Here is a 12,765-nt window from a genome sequence, read left to right on the forward strand (position 1 = left end):
TTTTTGTGATATTCTTGTAATATTTTATTTTACAAATGATCATCATATAAAATTTTATATTTATTTTAATTTTTAATATTTAAAAAAAAAAGGTTTAGTTAAATTCAAAAACTGTTCTATTTTATAATAATCCTATTATTTGAAAAATGGGGGTTGGACGGCTGTTACGGGCAGGGCGTACCCTTCTTGTATAATTTTTTTTAATTATTTAAATAAAATCAATTGTATCCAAATAAAAATCTCAAAACATTCTTTATTTTCTCAAAAGTCTTAAGTTTCGGCCAATTCGGCATCCTTAAGGATGTGACAATCTATCACAACAGTAACAGCTTATATTATAAACTGATTTTTAACAGTTTCAGAAATTTAAAATATTATTAATAAATAACATACATTAAAAACCAATTTACACACACATAAATTATTAAAAAAAATTTCTGTCGGCTATTCTGGTCATTAGTTTCAGTAAAACTACCTTATGAGATAATAAAACATCATATTATCTTTTAATAAGCTATCCTTAGTTCAAGTCTAATTAACTATTATGTCACTCTTTGATTAATATTAAACTTTTAATTATAGTCAATTAAACTCTATTGCTATCAACACCTTGCTTTAACAACAATATATATCAATAAAAGGTCCCATAAAATATATAAGTCAATAAAATTGATATAGAAATATCAATAAAATGTCATTTATTTTCTTATAACTCCTACGTTTCGGCCATTCTCAAATATATCTTATTTAAAATATTACAGCTAACAGCGTCGTTAAAAAGTTGCTGTATATTCTGCCTTTGTCAAAAAGTATCTTAGTCAATGAACCTATTTTTATCCAATATTTCACTAATTATAATTCCATTTAATATAAACTATTTATTACTATCTAATAAATTACTTTATCCAGCAATACATTAATGTGAATATTATATTATAGTATTACCTTTTAATGACATTGTCAGCTGTGATATTATAAATAAGAAAGATATCTTTGAGAATGGCCGGAAAGGCCGAAACGTAGGAGTTATTTGAAAATAAACATGTTTAGACTATATGGATATTTTTATTATAATTGATAAATTTAAAAAATGGTTTTTATCTTCGTAGAAGAAATAATTATATATTTTTTTATGAAAAGATTTTATCATTATGTTAATTTGTTTTATAAATACGGTGTTCTATAAAGACTTTATCAACAAAAGGTGGTATTTTATTGAATGATATGTATATATTTTTTTTGTAGTATTTCTTGTGGTATTTGTTATATTTATATTATAAAGCTTACTAAATTTTATAACATTTGGGACGTAATAATATAAGACGAAATAGTATAAGAAGTTGGTCTTGATGAAATAACCTTTCATTGATATATCCAATAAAATCTTTCATTGCCTGAATAGATAAATAAATTTACTTATTTATTAATAAATTAATAATATTAAAAAAACAAATCATACTTTCCAAAGCTCTAATAGCTTTACTTATAAAATATATTGAATACCGAACTATAAGCTTTGAAAACATACTTAAATAATTAATAAAAAATCGGATAAAAATAGTCAAATTTCCTGCCTTAGAAATAAAAATCACTTGTAATTATTATAAAAATGATATTATTAATAAATAATAAAATATTTCTTATAGAAATTCATTTGTGGCAACAATCCTATACTAAGCCCGCACGCCTCATAGGTCTTGCGGCATCGGTAGTTTAACTTGCCGTTTTAATGACAACTGTTCATAATTTTAAAAGAAAAACTCAAATAGTCGTAAAACTATTTATTGGGAACCCAACCTTGCATCAGGGCTAAAAGCAAATACAAACACTTAAATGATGTAAACATAAATGAACAAAGTAAATGAAAAATTAAAAAGATGTTCTGTGAAACGTAAAAGGAAAAAAAAGTGTGATATTGTTCTCAATCACTTCTTGATTTCATTAGTCATAACTCTAAGTAAATTACCCAGAATTTCGAACATTGAAAAACTTTTGAATATTGACTAGAATGAAGTTAATATTATTTTCATTGAATTAATGTTTGTTTTTTTTGTATTTATTTATTCAATGTAATTTACATCTGTACAAAATAATAAATGCAATAATTAAACCTGTGGAATGTTTCATTTACACTTGAAAATCTTGGCAAGGAACCACCTACTGGTGGTACTTCAAGCATTAAATAAGAAGGTTTAGGATGGTTAAAAAGTTTGGAATGAAAAGACAAATATCTGTTTTGGGCCAAATCTGAAACGAATGGGATGTTAAGGTCTTTGTGGATGAGTTTATTTGTAACGTAATAAGGAGCATCCAGGATGTTACATAGCATTTTGGATTGTAAGGATGCAGGAGGAATTTGATGGTTTGGTAGAGCTCCAGAGCTCAATTCCATATGTCAAAATTTGTCAGATTATAATAGTCTATAATATTTTTTTGTTGTGAATAGGAAGTTTAGAGCGTTTGTCAAGTTGGTGTTGTAGCAATTGAAATCTACGAGCAGTTTCTTGTCGTTTCAGTCTTGTATGTGGATTCCAAGAAAGTCTCTTGTCAAGATGGAGTCCTAAGTATCGAATCTGTTCAACAGCCGTTAGTGGAGTATTTAGAAAGGATACTGTAGGACAGGAGGGTAGAAGTTTACGACGGAGAGAATCAATGTTAATATCTTATAACTATTGTTGGACACATAGCCTGGTTGTTATAGGGACTCCCTTGTACTATTTCCACATTATCTTGGATTTCACTGATGTATATTTCGGGCGTGTAAACACTGTGTATGTTGGTTGATCAATGAGGGATAGAATAAAAAATTAAAATAAAACTATAAATCCATTGGACAATAAACAAAAGAAGTTCTAAGGTAAACAAAGAATAATTAATAAAAAAAGGTAATAATAAGATGAAAATTATAAATCGTTAATAGAACAAAACACATGAAATACTTCCTTAGAAGATTAATTGAAATAAATAAAAAAACATACAATAAAATGGAATACAAAACTCTATAAAATAAAAACCTAACCTAAAGAGCTCTTGAAAGATAGACATTAATGAATTAAAATCGTTAGGCTAAATCAAGCTAAATTACAAGTTAGTTGATGAAATAAATTAATAAAATTTTATGGCTATTATTAGATAGAGAGATAGTTTATTGGCTAATATATAGATCTTTTAGCCATGGAGTTTGGCCAATTTGGTGTTAGCAGTTGTTGTTAGTATTGCTGTAATGACAATGAAAGCATCAATCTAAATACGGATACATATGTAAATTCCTATTGCTTACTGTAACAGCTTAATACAATTTAATAATACAACTAATTAAAATACATTGGTTTTTCTTAAAAGAACAAAACAAAGTCTATAAATAATATTACTAAAGTTTTTTTTTCTTTTGCTGATTTAATAAACATGTTTTTTTTAGAAATTGTAATCTAGTCTATTGAAAATTACTATAATTAGATACTGTCGGAATAATTTTTTTTACTATAAATTATATTAGTAAAGTCTTTTGTTTTGCAGATTTTAAATACATTGATTTTTAAAAAATTATAATTTTAAGTATTGAAAGTTGTTAGAGTTAGATATCGCCATAATAAGATAAGAACGTTATTTTTTCTAGAAAAACCAAGCAAAATTCATAAATTAAATTAATACTTTTTTTTGCTGATTTAAAAAAGATAGATTTAAAAAAATGTACTGTAGGGTATTGAATATTGTAAGAAGTAGATATCGCGATAAACTATATATATTTTTTTCATAAACATGGATTTTCTAAAAATTGTAATGTAGTGTATTAAAATTGTTGTTTTTTTTTTTTTTGTATTGGAAATTACTAGAATTAGATACTGTAAGAATAATTTTTTTTACTATAAATTATATAATTAAAGCCTATTGTTTTTCTGATTTAATAAACATGGATTTTTAAAATTTTTAGTAATGTAGCATATTGAAAATCCTATTATTATAGATATGGAACAAAGGAATAATACAATGTAAATATAACAGACCTGAAATACTTGTTATGCAGAGGTGACTGTAGGTTGATTATCTGATTAATTAGCAGCTGGGTGCACTTGATGATGTTGATGAAGACGGTACAAAGATGTAGATTTGATAAAGGTAAAGATGAAAACTGAGTAACATTATTCACTGTGCACAGGTAGATAATTGTCAAGGTTAAGAGTCAATTGTCTTCTCTCTCAGTAATCCAAATAGTACAAGAGCCGGGAAGAAAAAAAGGCAAATATCTCACCCCAATTTTTGATTACATCAATAAAAACTATGTATAATTACTAGTCAAAATTGATGAGTCTACCAAGTATAGGTAGGGGGATTCAAAAATGGCTTAATCTTATCTTATATCTTAAAAACTACCAAGAACACTAGAAAATCTAAGAGAACATTATTTAAACAAGAGTAAATTTGCTGAAATATTAGCCCTAAAAGAGCTATTTACGTTCAATAGTTCTTGAGATATAGGTTTTTAAAAAGCAAAATTTCTTAAAAATCTACTGAAAGATTTGTAGTTAGTTAATTTATTTTGAGAAATCTATATCTCAAAAACCATTCGACGTACAGACGTCTATTAGCACTCAAATTAAAACTAGTTTAATGGACTATAAAGAAGTTTATGACCTTTACCTTCGTAGGAATAGTAGTTTTCATGATATTTGCTAAAATAAATTGATTTATAGTTTTTCGGACAATAAGTTTTATTTATCAAAAACTTTACTTCAGAAATCATTGGACGTACTGATGTCTGCCAGCACTCAAATTAAAACTAGTTAAATATACTACAAAATAATTAATTGTTTATCTTTGTAGGAGTAGTAGTTTTTATGATATTTGACAAAATAAACTCATGTCTGCCAACACTCAAAATAAAGGAAATTTAACTTACTATAAAGTAGTTTATGACACTTATCTTCGTAGGGATAGTAGTTTTTATGATATTCACATATGAATATAAATTTGCCAAATGAAAATTTTTCCGAACAACTATAGATCAATTTATTTTAGAAAATTTCATGTAAATTAGTACTCCTACGAAAATAAACATCATAAACTACTTTATAGCTCATTAAACTAGCTTTAATTTGAGTGTTAATAGACATCTGTACGTAAAATGGCTTTTGAGATATAGATTTTTCAAAATAAATTCACTAACTACTGATCTTTTAGTAGGTCCCCATACAATATTTTTATGAAATGTAGCTTTTTAAAAAGCTATATCTCAAAAACTATTTAACGTAAATAACTCTATTAGGGCTCATATTTTAGCAAGTTTACTCTTCTTTAAATGACGTTCTCTTAGGTTTTCTTGTGTTGTTCTTACTTTTTGAGATATACAGCTCCGAATGAAAAATTAGTTTTTTTAATCGCTTTGAAACAGCCGCTATTTTTTATTCCCCCTACCTATACTTGGCAGACTCATTAATTTTGACTGTTAATGATACATAGTTTTCATTAAAGTAATAAAAAATTGGGGTGAAATAACTGCCTTTTTCTTTTCTTGGCCTCTTATACAAAATGAGGTTGCAAGAGCAGTAGATAGCAATCACCTCTTCTTACAGAAACTTGTTTAACACTAATACCGAGGTTATACAACATTTATAAGAAATAAATTGTGCTTAATTTAAGGTTATAAGGAGTAAAGCTAATGGTGAAATAAAAGTAATTAAAGAGAGGAAAGTGAATTTGGAATTTATTTAATAAATTTGTCAAATTAAAGTAATGGATCAAAAGTGGCCTGAACAACAGTATTATTAAGTTAAATTATAAAAATATCTTTTTTCCTTAACACCGTTTTTTTAGGCTTCGAAAATTCTCAAAACTAATACTTTTCATTTTATAATATATGATTAAAAAAAAAAAAAAATGTTTTATGTCATTTTTAAAAATTATTAAAAGTAGTAGAAATTATGCATATAATTATAAAATTTAATATTAGGTGTCTTGTGTACATTCAAAAGATTTTTTTTTCCACTGCATCACAGCCAGTGATTCAGGACTGACCCCAAGTGATGATAAGGACTGACCCCAAATTTATCAGAAGCTCTCACAGATGAGGAAGCTAAAATTACATTAGTGTTTGAATTTTTATAAGCACATCGCATTCTTTATAAATTATAACTCCTCTTCGATTTTTATTTATTTTTATTTTTTTTATTTTTATAACTTTTTTTTTTACTTTTATCATGCCTGAGGCGTTGATGACCAGAGGATTTTACGCCTTTAAGCAACAATCAACAACAACAACAACATCCAGTAATTCATTTTGAGGATAATCTCAGGGGATTGAAGAGTGACACGATTCAGACCGAAAAAGTAATGAATTAAAAAAAAAAAGTGGAGGGGAGTTACTTTAACAGTATCTCGCCAATAATTGATACAGATGATCGTAATACCAAAGAATTTTAAAAAAAAAAATTATTTATTGCTATTTACAACGGTACATTAGGGGTATTCATGATGTTGTGTTAAATGTTATATGTTTTACCATGTTAAACTATTTGAAGTCATGTTAAACGTTAAATGCATAAGAGTCCCTAGCGGATTTTCTCAGCAACTTGTTGTATAAGCTTTTATGTTTATAACCTTCCTTCCAGACCCTTATATTATTGTTTACTTCAGTTTTGATTTAAGTAATTAATTAAAACATGCCTAGAATGAGTGAAAAGTGGAATTTGTGTGAAAGTTTAGCTTATGAGTGTCTTATTGATCTTCAAACTAGTGAAGAAGAGAATGAAGATGAGCTAATTGACAACTGTATTGAAAGTCACAACAACTAATATGGCGGCGATCTCAACTGGTCTATTGTGTGACGTCATTCTCGATTTAACTGACCAAGTAACAGACTCTCAGCCATGTTAAATGTTATTTCGTTTTACCACGGCAAAAGAAGGCAATTTTTTTCGATTTAACACGAGTTTTTCCATTTAACACGCTTTAACATAGATCATGAATACCCCTATTATAATACATTTAGTAAATCTGATCTAAGTTAAATTGGAGTGTTACAGGCGTGTAGAGAAACTACCCATTGGTAGCACTCTAATGATATTTTACATTAGCTGGTCTCGGGGCCATCTTCTTTTCAGGAACCTCGGAGGATTCTCAGGAATGGAAGAGGATGCAAGATTAGAAACTAGGGGGTAATACCAAATAATAAGAAAGAAAAATACAAAATCGTTTATAATATGTTTATTAATTACTTGAGTTAGTTATAGTAATTATATGTTATATTAACATTTATGTCAATTATTGTGTCATTTTACATGAAACTCTAATTTTTAATGTTTCAGAAATTCAAAGTGAGATCAGTGGACTTTTGTTCTTTACTGATTATTAACCCTCTCTTGTTTAATAATATTTACTATCATTCAAATTTATTGCACAACTAATCACGCATGATTATTTATATACACTTTAATCTTCCAATTTATTACCATAAATATAAACATAACATTATATTATCATAAATATGTATGTAAAATTATATTATGATACAAATAAAATTTATGAGTAAGAATAAAAAAAAAAACTCATTTGTTGATATATTTGTTACTATCCTTATAAATATCTAGTATTTCACTGTGATAAAATAATTATTCATAATTATGAAAAAGTTATAAAAAGGCTTTTTGAGAATGTGTGATTTACTAACTAAGAAAATTTATTTTCTATGTGACTTCTTGAATGTTAAGTTACCATAATAAATATATTAATATTGTTTTGTTTTTTTATTTCTGAAATCTCCTTCCTTCAAAAGCAAGATTTAAAGGATAATGATTATTATACCTTATGATAATCAGACCAATTTGGACATATGGAATTGAGCTCTGGGGCTATACCAAACCGTCAAATTCCTCCCGCATCCAATCCTTACAATCCAAAATCCTACGTAAAATCATTGAAGCTGCTTATTACGTTACAAATAAATTCATCCACCTGACCTTAACATCCCATTCGTTGCAGATTTGGCCCAAAACAGATATGACTCTTATCATTCCAAACTCCTTATCTATCCTAATCCATTAGTTCGTAATCTCTCATCCTTAACAGTCCCTGATAATCCTCCGAGGCGTCTGAAAAGAAGATGGCCACGGGACCTTCTTATTTAAATTAATGCTTGAAGTACCACCAATGGGTGGTTCCTAGTCAAGATTTTGAAGTGTAAATGAAACATTCCACATATTTACTTATTTTAATTATTATTTCGTACAATTTTAAATTAAATTAAATAAATAAAAAAAGGATAATGTAGCATGATTAATTGTTTAATTAATATCTCAAAGAATGAATCAGTTACTATATAAAAAGGGAACAACACGTGAATTTTATATAACTATATAGTAGGTCAGTGGTTAAATAACGACGAATGAACGGGACACATGCTACAACCAAATTTGAATAAAAAAAAAATATTGGTTACCGGTCATTGGCAGGAATAATTTATTTCTCCATTTTACCTAGAGATAGAAACGTCACATCCACAGCCTACTATAGTGACCATGTGCATAGGTACAGGGGTGGGGTACAGATTTGTGGGAGCCAAGGACAAAAAAAAAAAAAAAAAAAAAAAAAAAAAAATTGAATTTAATTGAAAGTTGATTTCTTTCTGGATGTATTCTATAATTAGTAAAGTAATATTGTTATATTGACATCTTCACGGATCACAAATACACAACACCTTTAAAGGTTGGATACACGTCGATTCTTTGGTAAAAGAAGGTAATGAAAGAAAAAAAAAAACCTTTATTATTCTGGGACTAGGTACATTTAGAACGATTGCAAAGGCAATTTTAATTTTATAATAACATTTATTGGCCATAAAACAGTGTGGCCACACTTAATTATAACTTATTCACAGAGAAAAAATAGATTAATTATCAAAAATAACAGACTAAATAAACATGTCTGTACTATTATAATAATGGATCATATTCGTGAAGCAAAAGGTTGTTAAATATAAGAGATTTAAACGAAAGGGTTGGTACATGACGTATGCTAGAGGGAATGGAGTTCCAGTGATATGCAGGTCGGGTAAAAAACGATTTATCAAACACAGCAGTTCGGTGAGGTAGAGGGTAGATGTCAGATAAACGGGACCTTGTAGTACGGGGTTGGATTGAGAATTTGAATTGCAGGTTTTCTAGGACACAGGAGGGACATAGAAGGTAAGATTCAATGAGCGCGATTATTCATCAAAATAATGGAGATATGAATAAAAAAAAAACCTTTTCTATATTCCTATTTTCTTATTATAATTTACAGTTTGCCATTTTAATAATCTCAGAATGTTTGTTGAAAATAAATTAATGCACCATCGTGGATGAAGTGGTTAATATTTTTGCCAGCAATCCCGTATTTATTGTTTGTAAAACAATTAAGTTTATGCTTAATTTACAGTAATTTATTATGATTATAGATAATAAAAATTTAATAAGTGGTGAATGAATTTTATGATGTAGCAATAAAATGTTGGGGGTATTTCTCGCAATGCGAAATTAAATTTATTTATTTTACTCAATGTTTTCTAATATATATATATATATATATATATATATATATATATATATATATATCTATATATATATATATATATATACACACACACACACCCATGGCAGTAATATTGATATAATGTCTCAAAACTTATCAAATAATAACCTTTATTGGTAAATCGGAAGGAACCTATACTCCAGACGCCAGACTTCATGTTTCACGACAAGCAGTGAAGAGACTAAACGAGCTGTTTTACGAAGGCCTTATATAAGGTCTTACGAAGCCTTCCATACCCACCTTATTCACCCGACTTATCTCCAAAAGATTTCCATCTATTCAGAAATTTGGACATCTTCCTTAAAGATAAATTTTTCGAACATGATTCTCGGATAAAAAACGCATTTTCTCACAAAAAATAGCCAATTGCATCGAGAATCACAAATGGAGTCAATAGAACATTGCATCAAAAAAAGGTTCACGAAGTTCCACTCCAAATCTTCGACAGGAACAGTGACCTAAAACTTGGGAAACCCAACCTCTACCCGAAGTTTTTGAAATTTTAAATATTTCACATTATCTTTATACATTCCTTGTTCTGGGAAAACAGGTACTATTAGCTCTCAAAACAGCATATTATTGATACAGAAATACGCCGGTGTAAAGTGGCCACGGGGTAAAGCGCGTGGTTACTAACTCCAAGAACTCGAGTTCGAATCAGGCTAGGCAGAAAATTGTTTTCTGTTACCCTGTAGCCGTGAGGCAACTCCTGTGAGTTCTTGGAGCCCTCTTGGGGTCCACCCAGCCTCTTAAATTGGGTATCGTTAATTGGGTAAAAATCTGGTGGTTATGCGTGATTCTGACCAAATCACCTCCTTACACAACCGTTGGTCTAGTAACAGTACTTCTTTACAAAGTACTGAACCTCTGACCCTTCATAGGTTATAGCGGTAAACATTTTAATTTTTTTTTATATACGTAATATAAATGATGAGGAAGCTATCCAGAACTTGGGGGAAAACAAAGTTTTTATGAAAATTGTCTCTATTAAAACAGCTAATTATGGTGATGAATGAAATCCTATGAATTAAAAATTAAAGATTCCTAATAAAACTATTTGCCATAAAATAGTTTGATTATAAAATTACTCATTTTTGTTAGAATTTTAACTTCTAGATCTACTTTATGGTAAAATATATTAAAATCATCACTCAGTTTTTTATATTATAAACACTCTCACTTATAAAGGGGCCTCTACATGTTGGCAAAGCCAAGGCGAACTCAGACATGCGCGAGAATGTGGATGGGTGGCTTGTACGAGTTGGCCTAAGCTCGTTGCCGATCCGTCGAGAGTCGGTTTTTGGCCACAGATCAAAGGGGTTCGTGAGAGCGCTAGTGTAGCATCTCCACCATTGTTCTTTGTCTAGTTGCAACTGAGAGCTATTAGGAGGTTGTAGTTAATTTTTATAATAAGTTTTATATTTAATCTTATTTATTTATGTTTAATTTCCTTTAATTTTCTTTGTTTTTTGTAATAAAAATAATATAATCCCTGTGCAATGGCTGAAACCACTAGTACGTCCGCCATGCTTGCCTCTCTGAATAACACACTCTTTGTTTACCGAGCATTTGTACAAGCCTCCGATTCGTGGCGAGCGGCCGACATGTGGATCCGCCTTAAAGATTGTATAAACGTAGTTCAATTGAGACATTGATGATCTATGAAATGTAAAAAGTTTTGATGGTTGACAGTTTTTTGCCGTTATTTTATTATTATTTTTATTCATTACTTTATTAGAGTTTTTAAACGTCCAAAATAAAAACTATACAAACCAAACACGAACTACAAGCAACTAACCTATTACAATAAACTAACCTATACAAAATGGCGTGGATCTTAGCTGATCTGTTGCGTGACGTCATTTTCCAGACCTATTAACAGACTCACAACTATTTTAAATGTAATATAGTTTTAAGATGCTAAAAGAAGGAAATATTTCTCCATTTAACATGCTTTAACGTGTTAAACTAATGATCATCAATAACCATAGTATCTGAGATTGTTTGAAACAGGGAAGAAAAATATTAATCAAAATTACATTCGTTCTCTATTTTAATAAAATTAATATTTAATCTTATAAATTATAATATAAAATTAGTGAGTTAGATATTCACGTTATTTTCCTGATATAATATTGTAATATCTAGAAAATATATTATTTATATCTATTATAGTTTTACTACAACATTTACTGTTATTATTCTATTATTATCATTTATAGTATACATATTTAGTATAATTAGAAGTAAGGACAATAACTTACCAGTTGGAAGCCATCAGTACGACCACTTGTTTGATCCATTCAGCAATTCCACAGTCAACAGATGTTCGACACTTGTTGGAGGTTAACATTGTGTCTTCACGGAAAGAATATATTTATTTAATACCAGATCAGCGAGGTAGGCCTTACTTGGTAGATAAAACAGTTACTTTTTTAATAATTGATTATAGGGGGGGATTGTCTCGTACAAAAGACACCCCTAACTATATACAACGTTTTAATTAGTTTAGATAAAAATAATGCTTCTTAATAAAAGAGAAAAGTAAAATTAATAACAAAAATAACGACATACGTAGACCTAACAAAACAAACAATTGCCATCTAATGGCCAAAAAAAAAAGACAAGTTAATTTGAAAAAAAAGAAGAAGAAAAAAAATAGAAGTAATGTAAATAGTAGAATTTATAAATATAGAACTAATAACAGGATATCCTTCAGCAGCCTGGGCTTCAGTCTTCTGGTTGAGGTTGGGTTTCACAAGTTGTAGGTCACTGCTCCTTTAACTGTAGGTAACTGGGAGTGAAACTTCATGAACCGTTTCTCGTTGTAATCCATAATCGACTCTATTTGTAATTCCTGATGTGACTGGCTGTTTATTACAAACCAAGGACCATTCACTGCGATTTTTAGGACCTAATTTTGAAATGATTGTAATTTTTTAATTTCGTAAAGGATGTCACTCCCCAGACTTCACAGCCATACATAATGAGAATTTATATAATATTTTTTATATTTAAAAATAAGAACAGTTGTTTCTGGTTTTAATTTGGATTTTCAATTTAGGATAGTATATAACACTGCTAACCTTGCCTACGTTTGAGTAAGTTTTATGTGAAAAAGTTTCATTAAAGTTCAAGTTATCTTGACTCTAAATAAAAACAAAGGGAGGAGGGTTAGAGGGAGAGAGAGGGAGAGGGAGGGAG

The 12,765-nt window shown here is 28.8% G+C and overlaps 1 long non-coding RNA gene across 3 annotated transcripts in view; it reads left to right on the forward strand.

The window, feature by feature from the left end:
* LOC136795399 (uncharacterized) overlaps nt 1-12,765 on the forward strand; it is a 100,518-nt gene that overhangs the window by 43,797 nt on the left and 43,956 nt on the right. For all 3 annotated transcript variants that reach the window (XR_010842980.1, XR_010842979.1, XR_010842981.1), the window contains exon 2: nt 3,965-4,116. This is a non-coding gene — a long non-coding RNA (uncharacterized lncRNA). The remainder of the gene's footprint in view (nt 1-3,964; nt 4,117-12,765) is intronic.

This window comes from Halyomorpha halys, unplaced genomic scaffold (genome assembly GCF_000696795.3).
Source record: "Halyomorpha halys isolate HHAL.00 unplaced genomic scaffold, Hhal_1.1 Scaffold1326.1, whole genome shotgun sequence".
Lineage (NCBI taxonomy): Eukaryota > Metazoa > Arthropoda > Insecta > Hemiptera > Pentatomidae > Halyomorpha > Halyomorpha halys.